Here is a 12093-nt window from a genome sequence, read left to right on the forward strand (position 1 = left end):
CGGAATAGAAAACGGAAAAAGGAAGAATTATCTTGGGAATTTGCATGCTTTTGTGTGGGTTGGTTTGACTAGCACCTGATTGCTAATGCTGATCCACTATAGATTTCTTTTTAGTGGCAGGGCAAATGCTCTTGCAATTGTGCATGGGTATAATTTACATTTCCACTAATTTATAGTTTACTCTGCAGTCCCTAGGGAAAATTCTCATTTTAACAAAAATCTAGCAGTAAAAGATCTACTTTAATATCAGTTTTCACACAAATCTATCCTTAAAAGCTACATTTACTAAAGGGAATTGCTAAAAATAGCTTAGAGAAAAACCCGGGGGAAAAAAACCCAAGCATCTTTTCTAGAGGAAACAGAGAAAACAGAAAGAATATATCATGGCCAAAAAGACTGATCTGTGATAAGTCTTGGTAGCTTATGTGTATGGAAACATACACAGACTCATAATCCAAAATTAAAATTGTCAAATAAAGTACACAACATTGTGGCTCAGTGGATTATAGTCATCTCTGATTTCAATGTAATTTTTAAATTAAGGTGAACTAGTTAGAGCAAAACAGGACTGGATAATACAGTCGGTTAAGATTTACAGACAAAACTGCATTTATGACTACAATGCACGATTAGGTATTTTGCCAGTTTAGTGGATTACTTCATTTGCCTTTGCAAATTGTAGTTTGGGAACACATGATTTGGCAATTGAAATTTTACTGGTCATTGTCAAAAATCTAATACTTGACATACCAATAGTATTTTGCCTCCTACTTGAAAACCCATACAGGTTCATTCTTTTTCTGTTTTAGTTAAATAGACTAGAGAACTTACTGGACAAGAACATCTTTGAAAATTGTCAGCAACAAAAAATATAACAAGTACTGTACATAACACACAAGAAATAACTGAAGTGAGGAAAAATTATTCTTCATTATTGCTGAAGATTATATGGCATATACAATTTCCCAGCACTAAGGTTTGATCTTTGTTCTCCCTCCTTCTCTTTCGCAATCTCTTTCTCTCATTCTGTGTCAGATAAATGTCCTAGATGACAGGATGTTAGGTATTACTTGGCCTGTAACTGTCAATGTTTGTCTAAGAACTTTGTAAAATCTTTTCTTTTTTTTTTTTTTTCCCCAGCAAGTTAAATTGATAATGCTGATGAAATTGCCAAAAATGTTCATCTTAAAAGTATAACAGTCTTCATTATTATCTTTCCTCTTTGTTCCAAAAAGCAAGATGGGACCATACTGAATTAGCTGTTAGTACCACTGGAAAACTTCACCTCCTGTAGTCAAGACAAGGCACGGGCACATCTGAGATTTCCTGCCACCTACAAAGGACTCTGCAGACCTTTGCTCTTTCCCATCTCTATGTGAGGAACACAATAAAACCCAAAATCAACGACACAAAGAAAAAGAATATAATTTACAGTGCACATATCCTCTGGGTTTCCTAGTGTGTCTTATCACTCATGTTTGTCTTCCAGATTGTAAACCCTGTAGGGAATGCATTGTTTTGTTATGTGGATGTTGTGCAAGGTCAAGGATACAGTCAGGGCTGAGTAAATATGCAAACAGTGGTCAATCACAATCACAAAAGCCATACATACAAAGATATATATATATCTTTGCATAAACTGTGTCTGGGAGTTCAAAACCCATGTTCTCTGTCCCATCAGTGGTTTGACCCTAAAATGACATTATGCCTTCTGGAGGCACTTCTTGTTTTTTTAAATGAAATATGCTAATGATGAATCAGTATTAATCTCCTGACTTACTTTGTGATCGCATTAAGCTTGATGAACCTAGTTGTTTTTAATGAGGGTGGTACAATTTTAAGGTTTACTTTCAAGGACACTAACAATAACATCACTTCATCCACTTACAATTCTGTATAGCGCATTTAACAGCAGCAACAAAAGTCCTCTATGAAGAGACATTTCCTTTAATATTATCTGAACATTGCATATTTAAAATTGTAGGCAAAAGCTTTACAAGTGCTGTATAGTTTCCTTGGAGAATACAATATCCTTGGAGATTTTTTTAGTACATCATCCTGTGATATATTGCAGCAAAATGTAAAAGAGACAAGTGAAATAGAAAACTGATAATTTTAAAGCATGATCATCTAACATCTACTATTATGTGTTCATTCTTCAGCTAGTAGAAGTTGTCTCCTGAGATTATTCTACAGGCAGGGCAAGAAAAAACAGTGTAAGAATGGACTATCTGGTATATCTACTCCTTTTTGTTATTCTAAATGTGACTGCTGTGCCGTTCACTGCAGAGGAAGTACCAGAAAACCATTATGTCTTTGTTTTCTGTTGATGACTGCGTCATATCTCAATAATTTTGTTTGAAATGTTATATATAGGTGAAGCAGACTTCACATTGCATTTCCTTTGCAAAACTTCAGCCAGAATAATTCAGCTGCACTGTAGTTCTCAAAAACCAAACTCAAGGGAATTACATTTATTGATATTTTACAGGATAATGCCTATGCGTCAAATATGTCTTCCCCAGTCTCTCTGAATACTCCATTCACACTCTAGCAGATACAAATACCTCCAAAACTACAGCTTTTAGCTTTTTGAGAGCAAAGGTTTTTCAAATTTTGGTGCCCAAAGAATTTGAGTATGGTGCATCCCCTCAAAACTCACAGAGGATAGAGGCTATCCTCATGGATCAATTGATTTATCTCTTTTCATCCCATGGAATGGAATGGTTTTTCCAGGGAAACCCTGGTTTCAGGAGCTCTAAACCATGACTCTTCTCCCCACTGGGATTTCCCCTTCCTGGTGTCTTCTAGAGAGTACAAATGAGGCGAATGAATAGATTTGACTGAATATAGGAAGAGCATAAATTGGATTGGGAGAAAAGAAGCTCAGACAGTCCTCATGAGGTAAGAGATAATCCTTGCCCAGGCAGCAAACATGAGGGAGGCCAGGAAATTTCATTTGGAAAAGGATAGGCAGATAGGTACATTTGTACAAGTCATGCCAAGATGAAGCTGTCTTTGGGCGTAAGCAATGTTAATGAAGGCTCTGAGCTCTCACTCTCCATCTGCTCTCTCATTGGGGGTACTTTTGAAGCTCTGCTGGCTAGATCTTGGCTTGCAATAGGTTGTGGAGCTCCTAACCGAGCATACTCAGCCTGTGCCAGTTCTAAATGCTTAGTACAATTGTGAGGCCCAGCTGCCCACAACTGGACTAGTCATCTCTGAATACCAGAGGGTGCTGCTGGAATTTTTGATAAGGCAATATAGAAATCTCAGTCTGGAGCATAAGGTGAACTTAATGCTTTTGTGTTTATGTGTTGTGTTATGCTATGGAAAATAGCTTTTTTTACTTAGGCTGGCAGAATAAATACTCATTAGGATCATGCCCTGGAAATCAGTGCATTTGGGTGCCTTCTGTCCTTAAATCTATTTTCAGCACAAGAAGGAACATCACTGTCAGAGATACGGAGCTTTAATGCAAGTTACTCTGAAAATTACAGTTCCTGGAATCCCTGAGACCTGCCAGTTATTATGACCTCATATGGCAAACAGCAAAAGCTTTGACCTGCATGAAAATTAAAACATAGAAAAATGTTGACTCACTTTTGGAAAGAAAAAAGATGAAGCAGTTCTATTCCTAGTTCGAATTTTAAAAAATAGTGGCAAAAAACTGTTTCAACAATGGGATAGACTGTTTGGGGTCACATACAATACTTGGTAGAACAAGCTGACACTGATCTAGAGGACATTTTTGTCAGATGAATTTGCTACCGTGCTTGACCCTGCCATTTTTTTGCTGTATGGGATAATTCACCACTATGGGTTGTACAAAGTTACTATGCTGCAGTCAAATACCATTGGCAGGATTTTTTGGCCAGAAATGCATTTTACACCTATAATAAAAATGATAGCAATTGCTGAAATATTCTTGCATCTTTTATTAAATATATATAAAGGTATATATCAATATATGTCATATGTTATATATATGTGGAAGACTAAGGAAGAGATTGATAGCCAAGATCTTAAAGGTACTTAACAGGAACGAAAGTAGCCACCTATAGTTGAGTTCAAAGGTTGGATTTAACTCTTTTAGTACAGAGACATGCAAACTCTCACAGTAAGTTCCCGGGTTCCTTTGGGAAGTGACTTTTTTTGTCTGGTTGGGTGTGGGTTTTGGTTTTTTTATCCTTCATCAGTAGGTACAGGAAGAGACAGGTAGACAGTATCTGGAGAAGTCAGCTTTAATTTATTGTGAACATTTCCTCATCAAAATCAGAGAAAGGCTACCCTGAGTACCCTGTTTTACCCCACGTACTTTTCAATTACATCAGTATCCTTTCGGCTTCCTGGAGCCAAGATCAACCTATATCATGCTACTTTGGTCTCATTTCCCACTCACAGAAATCTGCTTTAGTAGGAACTACATTTAAAAAAGGAGGGACAGGCAGATGGAGACAGAGAAACTTAGTTCAAGAAACTGATAATAGGTAATATGTTAATGAGTATTCTTGGTGTTCTGTAGACTGGCCACAGTTACATTTAGATATGTGGCATTCAGATATAACATTAACATGCAGAATTGATGATGTGTTAGTTTTGAACTGAATATGTAAATATATATTTTAGAATATGTGATAAGGAGAAACTAAAGCAATAAAAAAAAGTTAGTAACCTATGGTGAGCCAAAAACTCTGGAGCGAGCAGAGGTGGTTTCTACCTCTCAAAGTTTGATGACAGAGGATAGAGACGAAGTGGCTCACAGCATATATTCATTTGATATCTTTTTTATATTTTCCAGTTTTTTGCTTCCTGCAGCATCCTTTGGTTTCATGGGATGTACAGTATGCTATTAAAAAGAAATATTACTGTATAAATAAATTAATAAAAATATAAATAATATATGCTTATATATATAAAGTGTACTACTTTGTTCATAAGCAATTCTTTGGCCTACAATTTCAAGCACAGGTTTAGGAACAGGTTTTTAAAGTATTTTTCTATTTCGCTGGTGCTCTTTTTCACTACAATTACACTTCAAAAATATTCCAAAAAAACCCCAAACAGATTTGCATCCTCCAGTGGCTTGTACTGTGGAAATAATTTACTCTATTTGTCCAGAAAAGTACTTAAAAATTGTAAAAGCAAAATATTATTCAAAGTAATGTAATTGAGTAAAAATATTGGGTAGGTTCTTTTGAGATATTATACATTATATACTTGCTAGATGAATGAAGAATAAAAGGCCGTATCTTTAGACGGTACAAAATGCTATGACACACCTGACATTCTGGTAACTGCACCTATTCACACTATCTCAGTATGTAATCTAAGATCGAACCTATCTTTGGTCAGAAGAATATATATATATGTATATACATACACACACATTTTACAAAGTCCACAAATATCTTAAATATTCTAAAAATATTAAATGAAACAAACCCAGAACTCACATCTAAAGAGAATGAAAACAGTTTAAAACATCTCATGAAGGACGGGTCCCAAAGTGGTGGGAGAATAGATGGCCAGCATTTCTAAGCAAAGCATAGGCTTGTGACCACCTCATGATAATAAACTTCTGGCAATAAGTTTTCATTTTAGAATATTACCATTTTAGTTATTCACTTACAAGACCGTTTGACAAGCGGTTGGTAGCAAGGATTTTTTTTTTTATGTCTTCTTTAATGAAGTAAGAATATGGCAGTCATCATAACAAAGAGAAAAAAAACCCCAAAACTCACATGGCTAAAGTCCTAAGTCCCTGTACAGCACAATTACTCAAAAAAGATGTGTAAAAATTCTCTATACAGCAATCTTCTGAGCTCTGGTATTGTGATACTACTGTTGGAGGTTAATGAACAGCCTCAGTAGACTTTTGAAACTGCAGTGATAATCCCCTAAAAAAATGCATTGTCTTAGAATTAGTACACATTGTTTTCTTCCATGTCTTCCACTTGAGAAGCACCTTGTGTTCTCTTTGACCATCAAATTCTGTGGGTCTTTGCCACAAGAATCACGGAGAGTCAGAAGGCATTTGCAGACAGCTGGTGCTATATCATTTTTTTGCAATAAATGGGGAACACAAGATGACTAACATAAAGTCCAAGCTTTGGTCTGTCACTAGAAAAATCTAGTCATGCCACATTAGAAAAAGAACCTTTGGGATTTTTGTAATTTCATTGGGGAAATGACCTGAGTTAGAACTAATCTTCTTCTGATGCCATTTGATCTGGGTCAGGCCTCCAAGCTGTTCAGCTCTCTAACTGCATGAACAATTTTGCTAGTGGAAGAGAATGAACAGTGAGGGGTGAGAACAAGGGACCAAGTGGAAAAATGAGGCAGCTTATTTTGATGGCAGCACCGGTCTACAGTCTCTGTTACCTTGGGTATAACACAAGTCCATGGTGTGGAGTCACATGGGGAACTATTTGTGTTTGTAACAGCCTCGTCTGAGAGGAAAGACACTTCCATAAATTCCACACAAAATTTTATATCTTGCCAGGGGAAAATTTTTGACTTGGGTCTCATTAGCTTCTTAGAGAAAACTGAAGATTTGCCCCACACTTTCCCTCTACACTTCCTCTACACTTTCTCCTCCGTTCTTTCCCCTGCTTTGAGTTAAAAATCTTTTTCTTTTTTTTTTTTTTAATTTTCTGTTCCTTTCTTCTTTTAGAGTTTCTGACAGAGAACTAGGCTTACAAGTTATTGCAAGTATATTCCAACATCATGAAGATTATTTCTGTGATACAGCAAGACAAGAAGTCTCAACAACTACAGCATAAACCTGTGTATGAAATAAGGTTAATCTGGCCTTCTGACAGTTTCAGAGCTCTCCACAGGAATGGAGGAGGGATGACGTAGCTCTGGTGAATAATTGCTAGAACACAGATTTAAACAAAGAGTAAACCATCATCACCTATGTAGAGTGAACTAAAGTTACTGGAAAGAAGCATACGTGCTATCAGAAAGGATTATGGCAGGTCATATGTATGAAAAACATGCTTGATTTTTTTTTTCCTGGAACACGACTGGTTGAAATCTGCTGCTGTGTTCTGCAGCATAGCAGTAACTGCACTGCTTCAAAGGATAAGGGCAGAAGGGCTCAGTAACAGTATATTGTGTCACTGTCCAATTAAGAAAAGCAAAATAAAGTTCCTGAAATAGCTTTCAATTAACACTTATTACATGGCATAGTATATCCAGTTTCTTAAAGGGCCATTAATTGTTAATATACTGCAATTAGCCCTTAAGTATGTGATTAATATTCTGTTAAATGCTTATTTAATGTTATTTGGCATTCATTACCAATGAATAGATATTTAATTGAAGGCTGCTTCCTCCTTAGCAGAATAGCTGAGCTCCTTTTGCCCCTTCCATGATTACTTTCTGCTATTTGTTTTTCTTCAGACCATTGCCTTTAAGGTTGTAGAATTATTCTTCTCCTTGTAGTTCACTCAGTTAAGCAGAAAATAATCAGTTTTTTAGTCCATAATACCTATTCAGATAAGTGTGCTGGGATTATAGATGCATCAAAGCACACCAAAATTCATTCAACAAAATGTATCTTAACCACCAATATACAGGGTTTGATGAAAGAAAGTAAAAATTACATAGCCCTTTTTTTCTCCTGCTCCCTCCTCCTTCATTCCCTTCCTCCACTCCCTTCTTCCCCAGCATCACCAGCTGTAATAGATGTGAGCAGGGCAAACCAGGCAGAGAAAATACAGCAGCAAATAAGTATGGTAATATGATTGCCTTGCGGAGAAAACTTTTAAATTGCTTTCCAACAAGATGAACCTGTTTCTGCTGTGTGGTACACAAAGCTGATGCAGAATGGAGAAATTGTGTGAGTTACAAATTATACCACTCTTAGGAGGTCAACACCCCATTGGCTGGTATTTGCATTCACAATTGTCCTCTTTCAGTTTAAAATCAGATAGCATAAAGGGAAATTATCAAGTCAACTGTTGCGTGCCTAACTCCAGATACATAAAAGTCCAGTATTCAACAGCAGCAATAATCTATACCTTGAAAATCCAGCCACCTCGGAAGTCTTTCCTGTTGTGTAGGCAAAAATGAATAATCACTAAGCACAAAATGGTTTTGAAGGACCATTAGCTGCACTCATGTTACTAGGTGGTAAATAAACAAGCAAATTCACTAACATTTCAAACTATTGAAAGAAGTTTGAATCTACTAACTTCTCTTTCAGATTTATTCATTTGATACATTAAGATGAGTAATAAAGTACTATATAAGGAATAAAATGATGTTAAAATATTCCCATGTTAATGATATTAATTTCATCTTTCAACCAGCTCCTGCAGATGAAAAAAAAATTTCTAGGTTAGATACCATAAATAGTTAAAATATATAATTTATTTATGAAAAATGTGATTATATACATATCTTTTTAAACTTTGTTAAAGCAAAGTGGTTGTTTTCCAACTCTGTTTTGCATGTATATTCCCTTGCACCATGAACGAAAATGTATACAAGAGAGTGAAATGTTCTTTCCATTGTCATATTAAATTATTTTATTAAGTAGTCTAGTTCATTCTTGAATTTTATATCAGTTTAAACTTTCCTTTTTAAAAAAGTCTTAATTAGAACTCTACTTCTGGCAGGATATAATGCTTAAACAGGGTACTGCATTAACTGTTTGCATGAGCTTTCCTGTCCATTTCCTGGTTGTTTTCAGAGTAAGCAATGCTTCAGTATTTTTAATTTCACTAAGCTCTGCTGTTCCACCGAAGAAATCTCAGAAACATTTCTGATTATTTTTGAAAACTCATGGGATGCTAGAAGGCAAACATCATGTCAATCTTTAAAGAGGTCAAGGAGTTAGGAAAAAAAAGAAAAGACAGAGAATTGACAACCGGTCAGGTTATTTTCAATTCCTCAGAAGAATCTGGAACAAATAATTCAGCTAACTATTTGAAAGATAAGAAGGAACTGAGAAAAGCCAAACCAGTATTTTCCTTTGAATTCTGCATAACAAGGGTAATGATGAAAACAGGAGGTGTTATACATCATAACCTTTTGCAGTCACAATCCATTCTAAAAATAAATCTAGGGAAATATTGTTTTAATGAAAGTACTATTTGGCAGGGGTAAAATGCACCTTAAATTGTATCTATCAATGGTTAATTGTCAAAATGGAAGAAAGCATTGAATAGGATTAATACAGGGAGTCATGATTTTAAAGTTCTTCGATATCTTCATTGATGATCTTACTGATTAAAAAAATGTATTTGTCAGCATTTGAGAATCACATGATGCAAGAAGGCACTATTGGAGAACAAGATCGGAATTAAAAATCTCAGAAAACTGGTGTCTCAAAGGGTACAATGATCCTCAGTATATACAAAGCTTTTCTTTTAGGCAGGAATAATTAGTTGTATAAACACAGGATGGGAAACAACAAAATGGCTAAAAAAAGATGAGCTATAGTGGAATACAAACTGAACGAGCATCAAGACTAACACCACCTTGTGAAAAAGAGTGAAAGTATTACTTGGATACATAGCAGGTCTTTTGCCTGCTGTACGTTTTGATATGATCCTCTCACTCTGCTAGACTTGATGAGGAGTTAGGGGGACCATTGAGTGGAGTTTGGGCATTCTGCTTTGACAATGTTGAGGACAACAAGGAAAAACATTCAGTGATGGCAGGGACATGATTTGGAATCTAGTACAGTCTACCTGTGAGGGACAAGGAAAAGAGTCAGGGTTTTATGGGCTGAAGGAGAAAAAATTAGAGGGTTGTATGCTTTACAAAAGGGAAAGGAGGAACATATTCTCCGGGTCTTTGGTGACTATCGTTCCTCATAGTAATCTGCCTCTGGCAGTCAGATCAGCACAGCTGGAAAGGGGGGAGTAAAAGGTGATGCGCATGCCTATGTGCCACTGACTAGCAAAAGGAAAAAAGGCCAAAAAAATCTTTGAAGAAAAATCTTTCTAAACCTAAGAGAAAGAAACAGCAATGGAATAGATGAATAGATCACCTAGGGGAATGGTGGAATTTTCCCTGTATGGTCAATTATACAAAGAATGCTAATATCAGTCATGAGGCACAGGACAGACTTGAATGAGCAAGCTTAGTCAAGAAGTCCAGACTTCAGTTATTCTGCTGTTTCCTGTCAAAAAAAAAAAAAAAAAAAAAAAAAAAAAGCGCAGTATGGTACAAGAACATTCCTGTTAGACTGAATCAGAGCTATTAATTAATACTTAAGTATACATATAGAAAGGTCTATATGTAAAGGTCTAATCAGGCTTGTAGAGGAAACCTCTCAAAGGGAGAGGCTACAGTCAGTTAGATGAAGATGTAAACCCATTTTTCATTCAGATTCACCAATCACTTGTACTGTTGCCATTAGAATACCTAGTTAGACGGGGTTGTAAATTGAGCTCTGAGGCTTTGAAGGCTGGTCCATGGTTCTGTCAATGCAGTCTGGCTCTATCAAGCCAAGGCAAGCTAGTGCCCCATCTAAATGCTCTGTTGCTGTTTTGTGCTCTGAAATATTTCAAACATGAACATTTCGACCTTGATCTTCAGATTAATTAAATCACCAACATTATTAGGAGAAAACACTGTGACTTTGGGGGCCAGTGCAGCCAGAACTACTCTTTGCCAGGCTACATAGTCATAGCCACTTTGTTTGTAGGTAGATTGGTTCTGCAGTGTTTTAAACAGGTCACTCTCTTCGTATTTCTGATTGTCTGCCTCCCAAAGCTTGACCTAAATACATTATTTTAAGCATTTTTTTTCAAGGAAAAAAAAAAAGAAAAAAAGGCTTCTCTCTCTAATAATATATCACTCACAATCGATTTGTTGTTAATTGGGATTATCCCTCATCAGTAAACAGAAGGCACTGCTGTATACATTCTGTTGATTTGTACCTGTCTGCTGTGGGTTAATGGCATGATTAAAAAACATTTCACACTGAGTTTCCAGCATCAGAAAAGCAATATTATTCAGTGACTGACTTTTACCTTAGGCTTAGTGTTCAACTCATTCCTGTGCAGCCTATGTAGAAAGGAGAATATTAACCTTAACAAACACAAGTAATTATATTTCAGCAATGTGTAGCATTATAGTGGTAGTTATTTGTCTCTTTACTCCCTTAGTAACTTCTTGCACCTTAACTTGGCATCACCTTTTTAAGGTTATATCTGACATCGCAGGACCTCTGAGTATTGAAAAAAATGCCCCAAACGGTACCGATTTCAGCTGCTTAGACATTTCAAACTAGGACTTCCAAAAGACTGCATAAGCTTTGAATGATCTCATGTCATTACATTATAGCTTCCTCTGACCCTTCTTCTATTTTTATTATATGCTTTGTGGCCAAATTCAGCACAGGAATACAGCCTGCACTTAATTGTAGCAGTACTGAATTGGGATTTCAGTATCCTTTGACCTACCATTGTAATGATTGTTGCCTATTACCTTTTCAGGCTTCTTTTAGAAAACTTAAGTGTTTGTTATCGAACCCTTTAAAATGTGTCTGTCCATCATAACTGCATCCCAACACAACTAAATTTACCAGGAAATTACTAAACAAACTGGCAGAAAAAAAATCCTTTGAAGGCTGCACCAGTCTTGATTCCTAACTTCACAATTGTAGCCATCTTAAAGTGAAGATAGAGAAGCCATAGCAGTTAGCAATACTATTTTTTTTGCTAGAAAATGTGGTTTTTATTTTGAAAACATTTAAGGAAGGAAAAGGAGTGGTTTTGTATGTTTGCCTTCTTTTTGCCTTTATGGAAGAAACACCTAATTTTGAGAAAATATTTATGTACGATAAACAAGCTCATTCCACAACAATCCTCAAAATATGTGTAACTGTAACAAAATGAAAAGTCTCAGTTTTCAGTACAATTTCTGTATGATCCCTGTGTGACTTGCTCCTGCAGTGGAGATGTCATAACTGCACTGAGAGGGAGGAAAGAAAAAAGAGGTTTATTGTATATCATACGCTTCAGCTGAATATTAAGCCCTCCAGATTCCTACATGAAAGAACATTGTGAAAGGGGAAAAGGGTGCACAGCAGGTAGAATACATTTCTGAACAATATACTCTTGGTTG

This window comes from Numenius arquata, chromosome 4 (genome assembly GCF_964106895.1).
Source record: "Numenius arquata chromosome 4, bNumArq3.hap1.1, whole genome shotgun sequence".
NCBI classification, from domain to species: domain Eukaryota; kingdom Metazoa; phylum Chordata; class Aves; order Charadriiformes; family Scolopacidae; genus Numenius; species Numenius arquata.